Genomic DNA, 12260 nt, shown 5'->3' with positions numbered 1-12260 from the left:
AGATGTGAGTAATAATTTTTCTAATTATGTCTATACACTACTAGAAAATCTATTTCTCGTGACGCCGCAAATCGTCACCAAATGTGGGTTTTTGTGACGCTTGATCTATTGTGACGCCTAGCAAAAGCGTCACATAGGTGGCCGTGGTAATAGGTTAATATGACGCCTTAAGGGGCGTCCTAACATCCATGATATTACAACGCCCTAAAGCGTCTTAAAATCCTTGTCTTGTGACGAATGTAAGCGCCACATAATGATTTCCACCTACTTTAATTGCTTGAATAGATGACAATAAAAAGCGTCATATAATGTATTATTATGATGAATTTGAAGTGTCATAAAAGTCTTCTTACATGACACTTTTTTAGTGTCACAAGAATCTTGTTAAGAAATTAACGTGCTCAATTTTTTTAGTTTACTTCCATGGTAAATAAACACAACCATTATATCTGAAAATCATTAATCGAAAATCATTATATGTCATACAAAATTACAGATACAATCGACTTAACATTACATGATAGTAAAAACAGCCTTACGAGATTCGTGTACTTATATCTGTCAAACTATTGTTCACCACCAAAATTCCCAATTATACATGGGGTCTGTATTTAACAAAAAGAATAACAAATGTATTTTACCATACTCAACTCGCGAGGATACATCTATCGGCATAAGTTTTGATATATGGTAACTCAAAATAGAACAAGTATAAATGTTCTGGACTGCTTGTTGTACTCAGTTGTACCCTTTCACTTGTGAAAATGCCATTCTTCTGCAGATCTGGTATTCATAGATTCGAACATATAGAAACTCTCAACAATAATTTCCAAGTGAAGGAAAGTAATCAATCAAACCAAGATAAATTATTATTTAGTACCAATAGTTTAATTAAGCTTAGTGGACAAACCTTCATGAAGGTAGCAAGAGTTTCTGCAAATTTGTGGAAGTACATCTCTCAATCAGCACTTTACTGCATGTTTCAGTTATTTTGACTGCTACAATTCAATTTATAACTGATATATGTAAATTATTTCAATTAAAAAAAATAATAGAGCAAACAAACGTATTTTAGTGGATCTACACTTACAAAAGAAAAACAGTTACATACCCTTGAGCGAAACTCATGTTCAAGTAAAATGATGCATCTGTATTATCTGTTATGTTTTTTTTTTAGCCCCTATCATCTAAATATGCAAGAATGAAAACACTTATTATCAACAATTATATATGAAACATACTCGCATTATATGGAATAAAAACCAAACAAAGTTAACCCTTTACCTTTGCTAAGCACCACGTCATATATAAATCTAGAATTTGGCAAAGTAGCAATCTTCTCATAAGCCAACTGAAGTAAAGGAATATAACAACCACTTCAGCTACAAAGTAATAATACTTCGAAATTAATAGAAAGAGGAGATCAAATTATTCCAATGTACCGAAATTAGTAACTTTATCTCACATTGTAGAGCACGTTGGAGTAATTTATCCAATAGGTACCACCTCGCTGAAGTTGTTGGAAACACCTACAGACCTTTTTTAAAAGCTGAAAAATAACAGATATTATAATTAGAAAACTCTTTGGAACTAAAAAACAAGAAACCACTACTAAGTATTTTTCAATACATTATTAGAACCTTAGATTAAAAGTACATAAATTGAACAACTTACAAGATGTACGGACTAAGGCTGTATAACAGGCTCTTCGATTAAAAGCACATAAAAATGTCAATATATATATCAAACATAAATTCAGACCTACATAGAAAAAGTCTATAAAATGTTACCTGTAGTGCTTGGTAGTGCTTGACTGTGTAGATTCTTGGAGCAATCAACACTATCTTGGACGGATTCAATCACGATATTCTTGTTCGAATAAAGGAACTAAACCTTGCTTCAACTCGAAAGTAGTATAAATTACGATAAATGAAACAAACCATACTTCAACCTGAAATTAGAGTTATAGCATAAATGAAACAAACCATACTTCAACCTGTAATTTATAAACATATATATAAATTACAATTTCCTTGAGCAGTTAGTTTACGACTTGTGCAAGCAGGCCCAAAATTTGCAGCATTTCCAAATTGATATCAAAATATTAATGTCTCTTTTGCCTTAAGGAACCTATCATATAAAATCAAATCATCAGAAGTTATACATATAATTTGATAACACGTAATTTCGCAAGGAAAAGTGATAAAACTAAGCATAGGAACACATTTCATGTTGTCCAAATCCACATCTTCTTTAGATGATAAAAATACAACAAGCACATTTCACCTATTAACTATAAATATACACACACAAGACTCATTTACTATCTTTCTACCCTGGCAAAATCCATATAACAATCAATATATAAAAAGATTCTTCACTACAGATCAAACCTTCGAAATGTGATATAGAAGTCCCAAAAAAACCAACCTTAGTTGTTCAGCATCAAGCCCTCATAATTATTTCCTCACCGGAAAGCATAAATAAGGCCAAAAAAACATATCTTTTGGAAAAAAACATAAATAAGGCCAAAAAATAATTGTGTGTGACTTATGAGAGCGAGGGAGAGAAAGAAATAGAGAGAAAGAGGTTTTACCAGCTTTAATCTTTCTTCTTTCCACCGAATCGAAATCGAAATCGAAATCATCCATTCCTTCTGCCTGACTATGGGTGAAAGGGAACAGACTACAATTTGACGATTCAAGAAAAATTCATATCCATTTCTTTTATCACAAAAAATTAAAATCCTAATCTGAAAACTGGGTTTACCGTTTCGGAGATTCATAAAAGATACTTCGTCAAGAATTAATTCTGTGACGTAGGAGAAAAATCGATTTCGAATAGTGAATCTAGGTATTGAGAAAAGAAAAGGGGCCGGGATAGGTGAAAGGGGAAATTGGGGTTAAAGATTTCTACTGCCAAATGCTAAATGCCTCGATAGGGAGAAGATGACTATTTTTTTATAAATAAATATAATGGATTTAATTTAGCTATTAAATATTTTAGCCTTTTTATGACAATTAATAGAGCATGTTTAGACGGTTAATAAAAAAATGCCACAAGATAACGAGTCTATTGTGACAAGAGATAATATAGCGTCATATTTGCTATTTTTTTAGAATTAATAAAATAAGTAAAAAATAAAAAAATCAACTTGGAACTCACGGCGTCTTAATAGATTAGTTGTAGTGACGCTTTTTGTAAGCCGTCATATCATGGCATCATTAAGGCGTCATTAAAAGTTGTTTTTCTAGTAGTGATAGTAGAGTTACGGATTTTTCTAATTAGTTTAAAATATGCTTAGGTTTGTTGGACCCCGTATGGTACCGGTGCACATTACTTGCATCCTCGGAGCATGTATTACGGCACGATACAGTTCATGGATATATATTTAATTAAAACTAAAAAAAAAATAAAAAAATATATATTAAGATGATGATTCTATAAGAAGAATATATAATATTAGTAGAGAGAAAAAAGGTTGGTAGGTAGATACATATATACTACAATTCCAACATTTTGCACATGGCACTGTAAACTTATAAGTAAATGTCAGCTATCAAAATCTCTTTCGTGTGGGATTTTCAAATCAATATAAGTCAAATTGAAAGACAAATATAGATATATAGTGCCTGTTGATATATATAATATTAATTACCCAATAAAAGAAAACAAAAAAAAAAAAAAAGGAAAGAGGCAAACGTTCATCCTGCTACATATATATTCTACCTCCTCAGACCTCAGTCCTCATTGCACTTAGAAACTCGAAAAAAAACTAAAAAAAAGAAAAAAAAAAAAGAAGAAAAAGAAAAAAAAACAGCAAGTATGGATGATGATTATGGATACAACAGAGGGGCCGGGGTTCCTGTTGAGGAAACCCTACCGCACTTGAAATCTCTCTTAGCAACAAAAGATGAAGTTATCAAAATCTGCTCGGAGAACTTGAAGTGCCCGATTTGCAAGAGACTCTACATTGAAGGAGAAGATGCGGTGTTCCTGTTCTGCGGACATCTTCTTCATGAACGTTGCTACGAGCGCATGGTTGCTCCAAGATGTCCGGTTGATAAGAAAACGATTGAATACCTGGGCCGCCTTTCTTACACGCCGGTATTTAATCATTTTCTTATCAACCGGACATCTTGAAGCAACCATGCGCTCGTAGCAACGTTCATGAAGAAGATGTCCGCAGAACAGGAACACCGCATCTTCTCCTTCAATGTAGAGTCTCTTGCAAATCGGGCACTTCAAGTTCTCCGAGCAGATTTTGATAACTTCATCTTTTGTTGCTAAGAGAGACTTCAAATGTGGTAGGGTTTCCTCAACAGGAAACCCGGCCCCTCTGTTGTATCCATAATCATCATCCATACTTGCTGTTTTTTTTTTTTTTTTTTCTTGGGTAATTAATATTATATATATCAACAAGCACTATATATCTATATTTGTCTTTCAATTTGACTTAGGTGGTGTTTGCAAATGCTTTACGAAAGTGATTATGCGGTTTTTTTTGCTCATAATCTGTTTTTAGGTGTTTGCAAAATCAACTTTTGCTTTTGCTTCTCTTAAAATAATCTGCTTTAAGCTATTTTTTTAAAAGCAACCATAACCCTGCTTTTTCAATTTTAGTTCATTTTCCGAAATATTTGCAAACACCCCCAACTTTTAGAAATAAGCACTTAAAACTAACTTAAATCACAATCACTAACTTCTGCTTTTAAATAATCATTTGCAAACACCACCTTATATTGATTTGAAAATCCCACACGAGAGAGATTTTGATAGCTGACATTTATATATTAATTAACTTATAAGTTTACAGTGCCATGTGCAAAATGTTGGAATTGTAGTATATATGTATCTACCTACCAACCTTTTTTCTCTCTACTAATATTATATATTCTTATTATAGAATCATCATCTAAATATATATTTTTTTATTTTTTTTTAGTTTTAATTAAATATGTAAATAATACCCAAAATTAAATGTCAATAAATGTTTTAATTGGTGGTTAGTGGTTACCTTAAATATATACTGGATTCATAATTATTAATATAGTACCAAAACAATTGAATAATTAATTAAATAATTTATATGAAAACATTAAATACATTTCGATTATTTATTATTATTATTATTATTACTAGTAATTGTACCCGTGCGATGCACGTGTGATGCACGTGCGATGCACGGGACAACAAATTGCATTGTTTTGATGTAGTAAGAATATATAAACAAACTTTTGATATATCGTATGATCAAAATTATGTTATAATCATTCATTAATAATTCACCAGTGGAACATTACTAAGTGTACTACACCAAAAAAAAAAAAAAAAAAAAACTTTACTGTTGAATAATTTTAAAAATGAATTGATGATCAACTAATACCATAGATTGAAAAATTGAACCATGAACAAAATCATCAACTATGTCTTTCATGTTGAGCTTAAACATAATTAGATTTAATAACTTAGTTAACATAATCAAAACTAAACTATCCACAACATAACAACGTAAAAGGCCATATATACATCTTGCATCGTAATTAAGCCCTTCTCCACTACCTTTTGCCACTGGAATTAACAATTGGAAATTTAAAAAACAAAAATAAATATAAACAATAAATTAAATATTGCATACAAACAGTAAGTCTCGAAGGCCGACTTCCAATAGCTTGTGGCTCCATCCATTTTTGCTTAGTTCTCTCAAATCAGCCCCTTCACTAACATGTCCTATAACATCTAAAGGAAATAATTGTTATACACAAAATTTAAATCTTTCGTATAAATTAATGAAACACGTAATTTAACAAAATGAAATTACCTATAAGCCATGATCGAAAAAGATGCAAACTAATTACCACACAGTTAATAGGATGAAGAAGAAAATAAGACAAAAATTCTAAAGTCGGGTTACCAAAAGAAGAAGCCTTAGGTTGGATGAAGAAATAAAATTCAAATGTTGTAGACATTCAGAAAAACGATGTCAACAAATCCGCTAGGGATGAAAATCAGATTTATTTACCCTCTTTTGTAAAAATTGAAATCAGATTTATCATGAACTATGAAGAGAAAACAAATTGCAAAATATGTAACCTTTTATGAAGCCACAAACATTTGGTAGAAACGGTGAGAGATAAAATTGGGGTGGAGAAGTTGAGAGGTTGGATATAAATAAGAAGACAAAACACAGACTTGTTGAAGTGGAAGAGAAAAGTTGAAACTGTTGAGAGTCGAAAGTCTTTGGGAATCGTCTTTCTTTGGGAAATTAGGAGATAAAAATCTAAAATAATATTTAGGAGATAAAAATAAAAAATAATAATGAAAATATACAAATATGACATTAGGGTTTCTTAGGGTTGCCTTAGCGTTTCTTTCTTTTATATAATAACTAGTAATTGTACCCATGCGATGCACGGGACAACTAATTGCATTGTTTTGATGTTGTAAGAATATAAACAAACGTTTAATGTATCGTATGATCAAAATTCGATTATAATCATTCATTAATAATTCATCAGTGGAACATTAATAAGTATACTACACACAAAAAAAAAAGCAAATAAATTTACTGTTGAATAATTTTCCAAATGAATTGAATCAGCTAATACCAGTAGATTGAAAATTTGAACCAGGAAAAAAATCATCAACTATCTCTTTCATGTTGAGCTTAAAAGTAATTAGATTTAATAACTTAGTTAACATAATCAAAACTAAACTATCGACAACATATTATCGTGAAAGGCCATCTATACATCTTGCATCGGAACTAAGCCCTTCTCCACTGCCTCGTTTTAGTCCTGTTTTGCGACTGGAATTAACAATTGGAAAATTAAGAAACAAAAATAAATATAAACAATAAATTAAATATCGTATACAAACAATAAGTCTTGAAGGTCGACTTTCAATAGCTTGTGGCTTCACCCATTTTTGGTTAATTCTCTCAAATCATCATTTTCAATAACATGTCCAATAACATATAAAATGAAATAATTGTTATAGATAAAATTTGAAATCTTTAGTATAAATTAATGAACCACATAATTTAACAAAATGAAATTACTTATAAGCCATGATGGAAAAATATGTAAACTAATTACCACACAGTGAATAGGATGATGAAGAAGAAAATAAGAAAAAAAATCTAAAGTCGGGTTACCAAAATAAGAAGCCTTATAAGGTAGGTAAGAAATAAAATTCAAATGTTGCAGACATTCTGTAAAACGATGTCACAAAATTCGCTAGAGATGAAAATCAGATTTATTTACCATTTTCTGTAAAAACCGAAAATCAGATTATTATAAATAACATTAGGAGATAAAAATTTGATGAAAATCGATAATAATATTTAAAATAATATTTAGGAGATAAAAATTTGATAAAAAATAAAAAAATAATATTTAGGAGATAAAAATCTGATAAAAATCGAAAATAAAATTTAAATTAATAGTTAAGAGATAAAAATTTGATAAAAATCGAAAATAATATTTCAAATAATGTTAATGAGATAAAAGTTGATAAAATACTAAAATAATAATTAGAATAATATTTAGGAGATAAAATATGATTACAATCAAAAATATTATTTAAAATAATATTTAGGAGATAAAAATTTGATACAAATCGAAAATAATATTTAGGAGACAAAAATCTGATAAAAATCTAAAATAATATTTAGGAGATAAAAAACTAATAAAAACATGATAAAACTCGAAAAAAATATTTAAAATATTATTTAGGAGATATAAATTTGATAAAATTCGAAATTTATAATTAGGAGATAAAAATCTGCTAAAAGTTGAAAATTATATTTAGGAGATAGAAATTTGATAAAATTAAAAATTATTATTTATAATAATATTTAGGAGATAAAAATTTGATAAAAATAAAAAATAATATTTAGGAGACAACAATCTGATAAAAATAAAAAGTAATATTTAAAATAATATTTAGGGGGTTCAAATATGATACAATTCGAAAATAATATTTAAAATAATATTAAGGAGATAAAAAATTGATAAAAATTGAAAAAACAAAGTTACAAATATGACATTAGGGTTTCTTAGGGTTGCCCTAGCATTTCTTTCTTTTATATATAAGCTATTTAGGAGATAAAAATTTGATGAAAATCGATAATAATATTTAAAATAATAATTAGGATATAAAAATTTAATAAAAAAAATATTTAGGAGATAAAAATCTGATAAAAATCGAAAATAAAATTTAAAATAATAGTTAGGAGATAAAAATGTGATAAAATCGAAAATAATATTTAAAATAATGTTAATGAGATTAAAGTTGATAAAATACGAAAACAGTAATTAGAATAATATTTAGGAAATAAAATATGATTAAAATCAAAAATATTATTTAAAATAATATTTAAGATATTAAAATTTGATAAAAATCAAAATAATATTTATGAGATAAAAAACTAATAAAAACATGATAAAACTCGAAACAAATATTGAGGATATTATTTAGGAGATATAAATTTGATAAAATTCGAAGATAATATTAAGGAGGAAAAAATCTGCTAAAAGTTGAAAATTATATTAAAAATTATATTTAAAATTATATTTTGGAGATATAAATTTGATAAATTTAAAAATAGTATTTATAATAATATTGAGAAGATAAAAATTTGATAAACATAAAAAATAATATTTATGAGACAAAATCTGATAAAAATAAAAAATAATATTTAAAATAATATTTAGGGGATACAAATATGATACAATTCGAAAATAATATTTAAAATAATATTAAGAAAATAAAATTTTGATAAAAATTGAAAAAAAAAATTACAAATATGACATTAGGGTTTCTTAGGGTTGCCCTAGCGTTTCTTTCTTTTATATATAAGATTTGTATTTTATCATAAAAAAATAAAACTTGGGAGATTTAATTGGTTGTGCATTAGAGATATTCATGGCTGAAAATCGGAAAGGAGTGATTGGGCTGGTTCGGGGATAAAAAATTGTTAAAAATCGAAAATAATATTTCAGAGAAAAAAAATTGATGGAAATCGAAAATAATATTTAGGAGATAAAAGTTTGATTAAAAGTCGAAAAATAATATTTACCAGATAAAAATCTGATAAAAAACGAAAATAATATTTAGGAGATAAAAATTTGATAAAAATCTAAAATAATATTTAAAATAATGTTAATGAAATAAAAGTTGATAAAATACGAAAATCATAATTAAAATAATATTTAGGAGATAAAAATATGATAAAAATCAAAAAATAATATTTAAAATAATATTTAGGAGAAATATTTTTGATAAAAATCGAAAATAATATTTAGGGGATAAAAAATTGATAAAAATTGAAAATAATATTTAGGAGACAAAAATCTGATAAAAATCGAAAATAATATTTAGGAGATAAAAATCTAATAAAACTCGAAACAATATTTAAAATAATATTTAAGAGATATAATTTGATAAAATTCGAAAATAATATTTAAAATAATATTTAGGAGATAAAAATTGATAAAAATTGAAAATAATATATAAAATAATATTTAGGAGATAGAAATCTGATAAAAATGAAAAATAATATTTTTGAGATAAAAATCTGATAAAAATAAAAAATAATATTTACAATTATATTTAGGAGATATAAATTTGATAAAATTCGAAAATGATATTTAAAATAATACTTAGCAGAGGAAATTTTGATATAAATCGAAAATAATAACTAGGAGATAAAAATCTAAAATAATATTTAGGAGATAAAAATAAAAAATAATAATGAAAATATACAAATATGACATTAGGGTTTCTTAGGGTTGCCTTAGCGTTTCTTTCTTTTATATGATAACTAGTAATTGTACCCGTGCGATGCACGGGACAACAAATTGCATTGTTTTGATGTTGTAAGAATATAAACAAACCATTGATTATATCGTATCATCAAAATTCTATTATACTGGAACATTATTAAGTATACTACATACAAAAAAAGGAAATAACTTTACTGTTGAATAATTTTCCAAATGAATTGAATCAGCTAATACCAGTAGATTGAAAATTTGAACCAGGAAAAAAATCATCAACTATGCTATCATGTTGAGCTTAAAAGTAATTAGATTTAATAACTTAGTTAACATAATCAAAACTAAACTATCGACAACATAAATTGCCATCTATACATCTTGCATCGGAACTAAGCCCTTCTCCACTGCCTCATTTTAAGACTGTTTTGCCACTGGAATTAACAATTGGAAAATTAAGAAACAAAAATAAATATAAACAATAAATTAAATATCGCATACAAACAATAAGTCTTGAAGGTCGACTTCCAATAGCTTGTGGCTCCGCCCATTTTTGGTTAATTCTCTCAAATCATCCATTTCAATAACATGTCCAATAACATATAAAATGAAATAATTGTTATACATAAAATTTGAAAACTTTGGTATAAATTAATGAAACACATAATTTAACAAAATGAAATTACCTATAAGCCATGTTGGAAAAAGATGTAAATTAATTGCCACACAGTCAATAGGATGAAGAAGATAAAAAACAAAATCTAAAGTCGGGTTACCAAAAGAAGAAGCCTTAGGTAGGGAAGAAATAAAATTCAAATGTTGCAGACATTCTGTAAAACGATGTCACAAAATTCGGTAGGGATGAAAATCAGATTTATTTACCCTTTTCTGTAAAAATCGAAAATCAGATTATTATAAATAATATCTAGGAGAATTTGATGAAAATCAAATTTATTTACCCTTTTCTGTAAAAATTGAAAATCAGATTATTATAAATAATATCTAGGAGAATTTGATGAAAATCGATAATAATATTTAAAATAATATTTAGGAGATAAAAATTTGATAAAAAAATCAAAAAATAATATTTAGGAGATAAAAATCGAAAATAAAATTTAAAATAATAGTTAGAAGATAAAACTTTGATAAAAATCGAAAATAACATTTCAAATAATGTTAATGAGATAAAAGTTGATAAAATATGAAAATAATAATTAGAATAATATTTAGGAGATAAAATATGATTAAAATCAAAATTATTATTTAAAATAATATTTAGGAGATAAAAATTTGATAAAAATAGAAAATAATATTTAGGAGAAAATAATCTGATAAAAACAAAATTAATATTTAGGAGATAAAAAACTAATAAAAACATGGTAAAACTCGAAAAAAATATTTAAAATATTATTTAGGAGATATAACTTTGAAAAATTTTGAAAATAATATTTAGGAGATAAAAATCTGCTAAAAGTTAAAAATTATATTTAAAATTATAGTTAGGAGATATAAAATTGATAAAATTAAAAAAATATTATTTATAATAATATTTAGGAGATAAAAATTTGATAAAAATAAAAAATAATATTTAGGAGACAAAAATCTGATAAAAATAAAAAATAATATTTAAAATAATATTTAGGGGATACAAATATGATAAAATTCGAAAATAATATTAAAAATAATATTAAGGAGATAAAAATTTGATAAAAATTGAAAAAAAAAATTACAAATATGTTGAAAATTATATTTAAAATTATAGTTAGGAGATATAAAATTGATAAAATTAAAAAAATATTATTTATAATAATATTTAGGAGATAAAAATTTGATAAAAATAAAAAATAATATTTAGGAGACAAAAATCTGATAAAAATAAAAAATAATATTTAAAATAATATTTAGGGGATACAAATATGATAAAATTCGAAAATAATATTTAAAATAATATTAAGGAGATAAAAAATTTGATAAAAATTGAAAAAAAATTACGAATATGACATTAGGGTTTCTTAGGGTTGCCCTAGCGTTTCTTTCTTTTATATATAAGATAAGATTTGTATTTTATCATAAAAAAATAAAACTTGGGAGATTTAATTGGTTGTGCATTAGAGATATTCATGGCTGAAAATAGGAAAGTAGTGATTGGGCTGGTTCGGGGATAAAAAATTGTTAAAAATCGAAAATAATATTTCGGAGATAAAAATTTGATGAAAATCGAAAATAATATTTAGGAGATAAAAATTTGATAAAAAGTCGAAAAATAATATTTACCAGATAAAAATCTGATAAAAAACGAAAATAATATTTAGGAGATAAAAATTTGATAAAAATCTAAAATAATATTTAAAATAATGTTAATGAGATAAAAGTTGATAAAATACGAAAATCATAATTAAAATAATATTTAGGAGATAAAAATATGATAAAAATCAAAAAATAATATTTAAAATAATATTTAGGAGAAATATTTTTGATAAA

At 25.9% G+C, this 12260-nt stretch overlaps 1 long non-coding RNA gene across 2 annotated transcripts; it reads right to left on the bottom strand.

The window, feature by feature from the left end:
• Positions 1–443: 443 nt before the first annotated feature.
• On the bottom strand, positions 444–1634 carry LOC148768666 (uncharacterized). 2 transcript variants are annotated; one of them, XR_016032877.1, is made up of 5 exons: positions 1466–1634; positions 1285–1351; positions 1112–1187; positions 911–995; positions 444–783 (listed from the first exon to the last, which is right to left on the bottom strand). It is a non-coding gene; the product is annotated as an uncharacterized LOC148768666 (long non-coding RNA). The 2 variants fall into 2 exon arrangements; XR_016032876.1 differs by lacking the exon at positions 444–783 and having other exon boundaries at positions 906–995; positions 1443–1634.
• Between the last annotated feature and the right edge of the window lie 10626 nt (positions 1635–12260).

The sequence above is a fragment of the Erythranthe guttata genome, chromosome 8 (assembly GCF_056151865.1).
Source record: "Erythranthe guttata isolate IM_541 chromosome 8, IM_541, whole genome shotgun sequence".
Taxonomy (NCBI): domain Eukaryota; kingdom Viridiplantae; phylum Streptophyta; class Magnoliopsida; order Lamiales; family Phrymaceae; genus Erythranthe; species Erythranthe guttata.
This window is presented reverse-complemented; position numbering and strand designations above follow the sequence as displayed.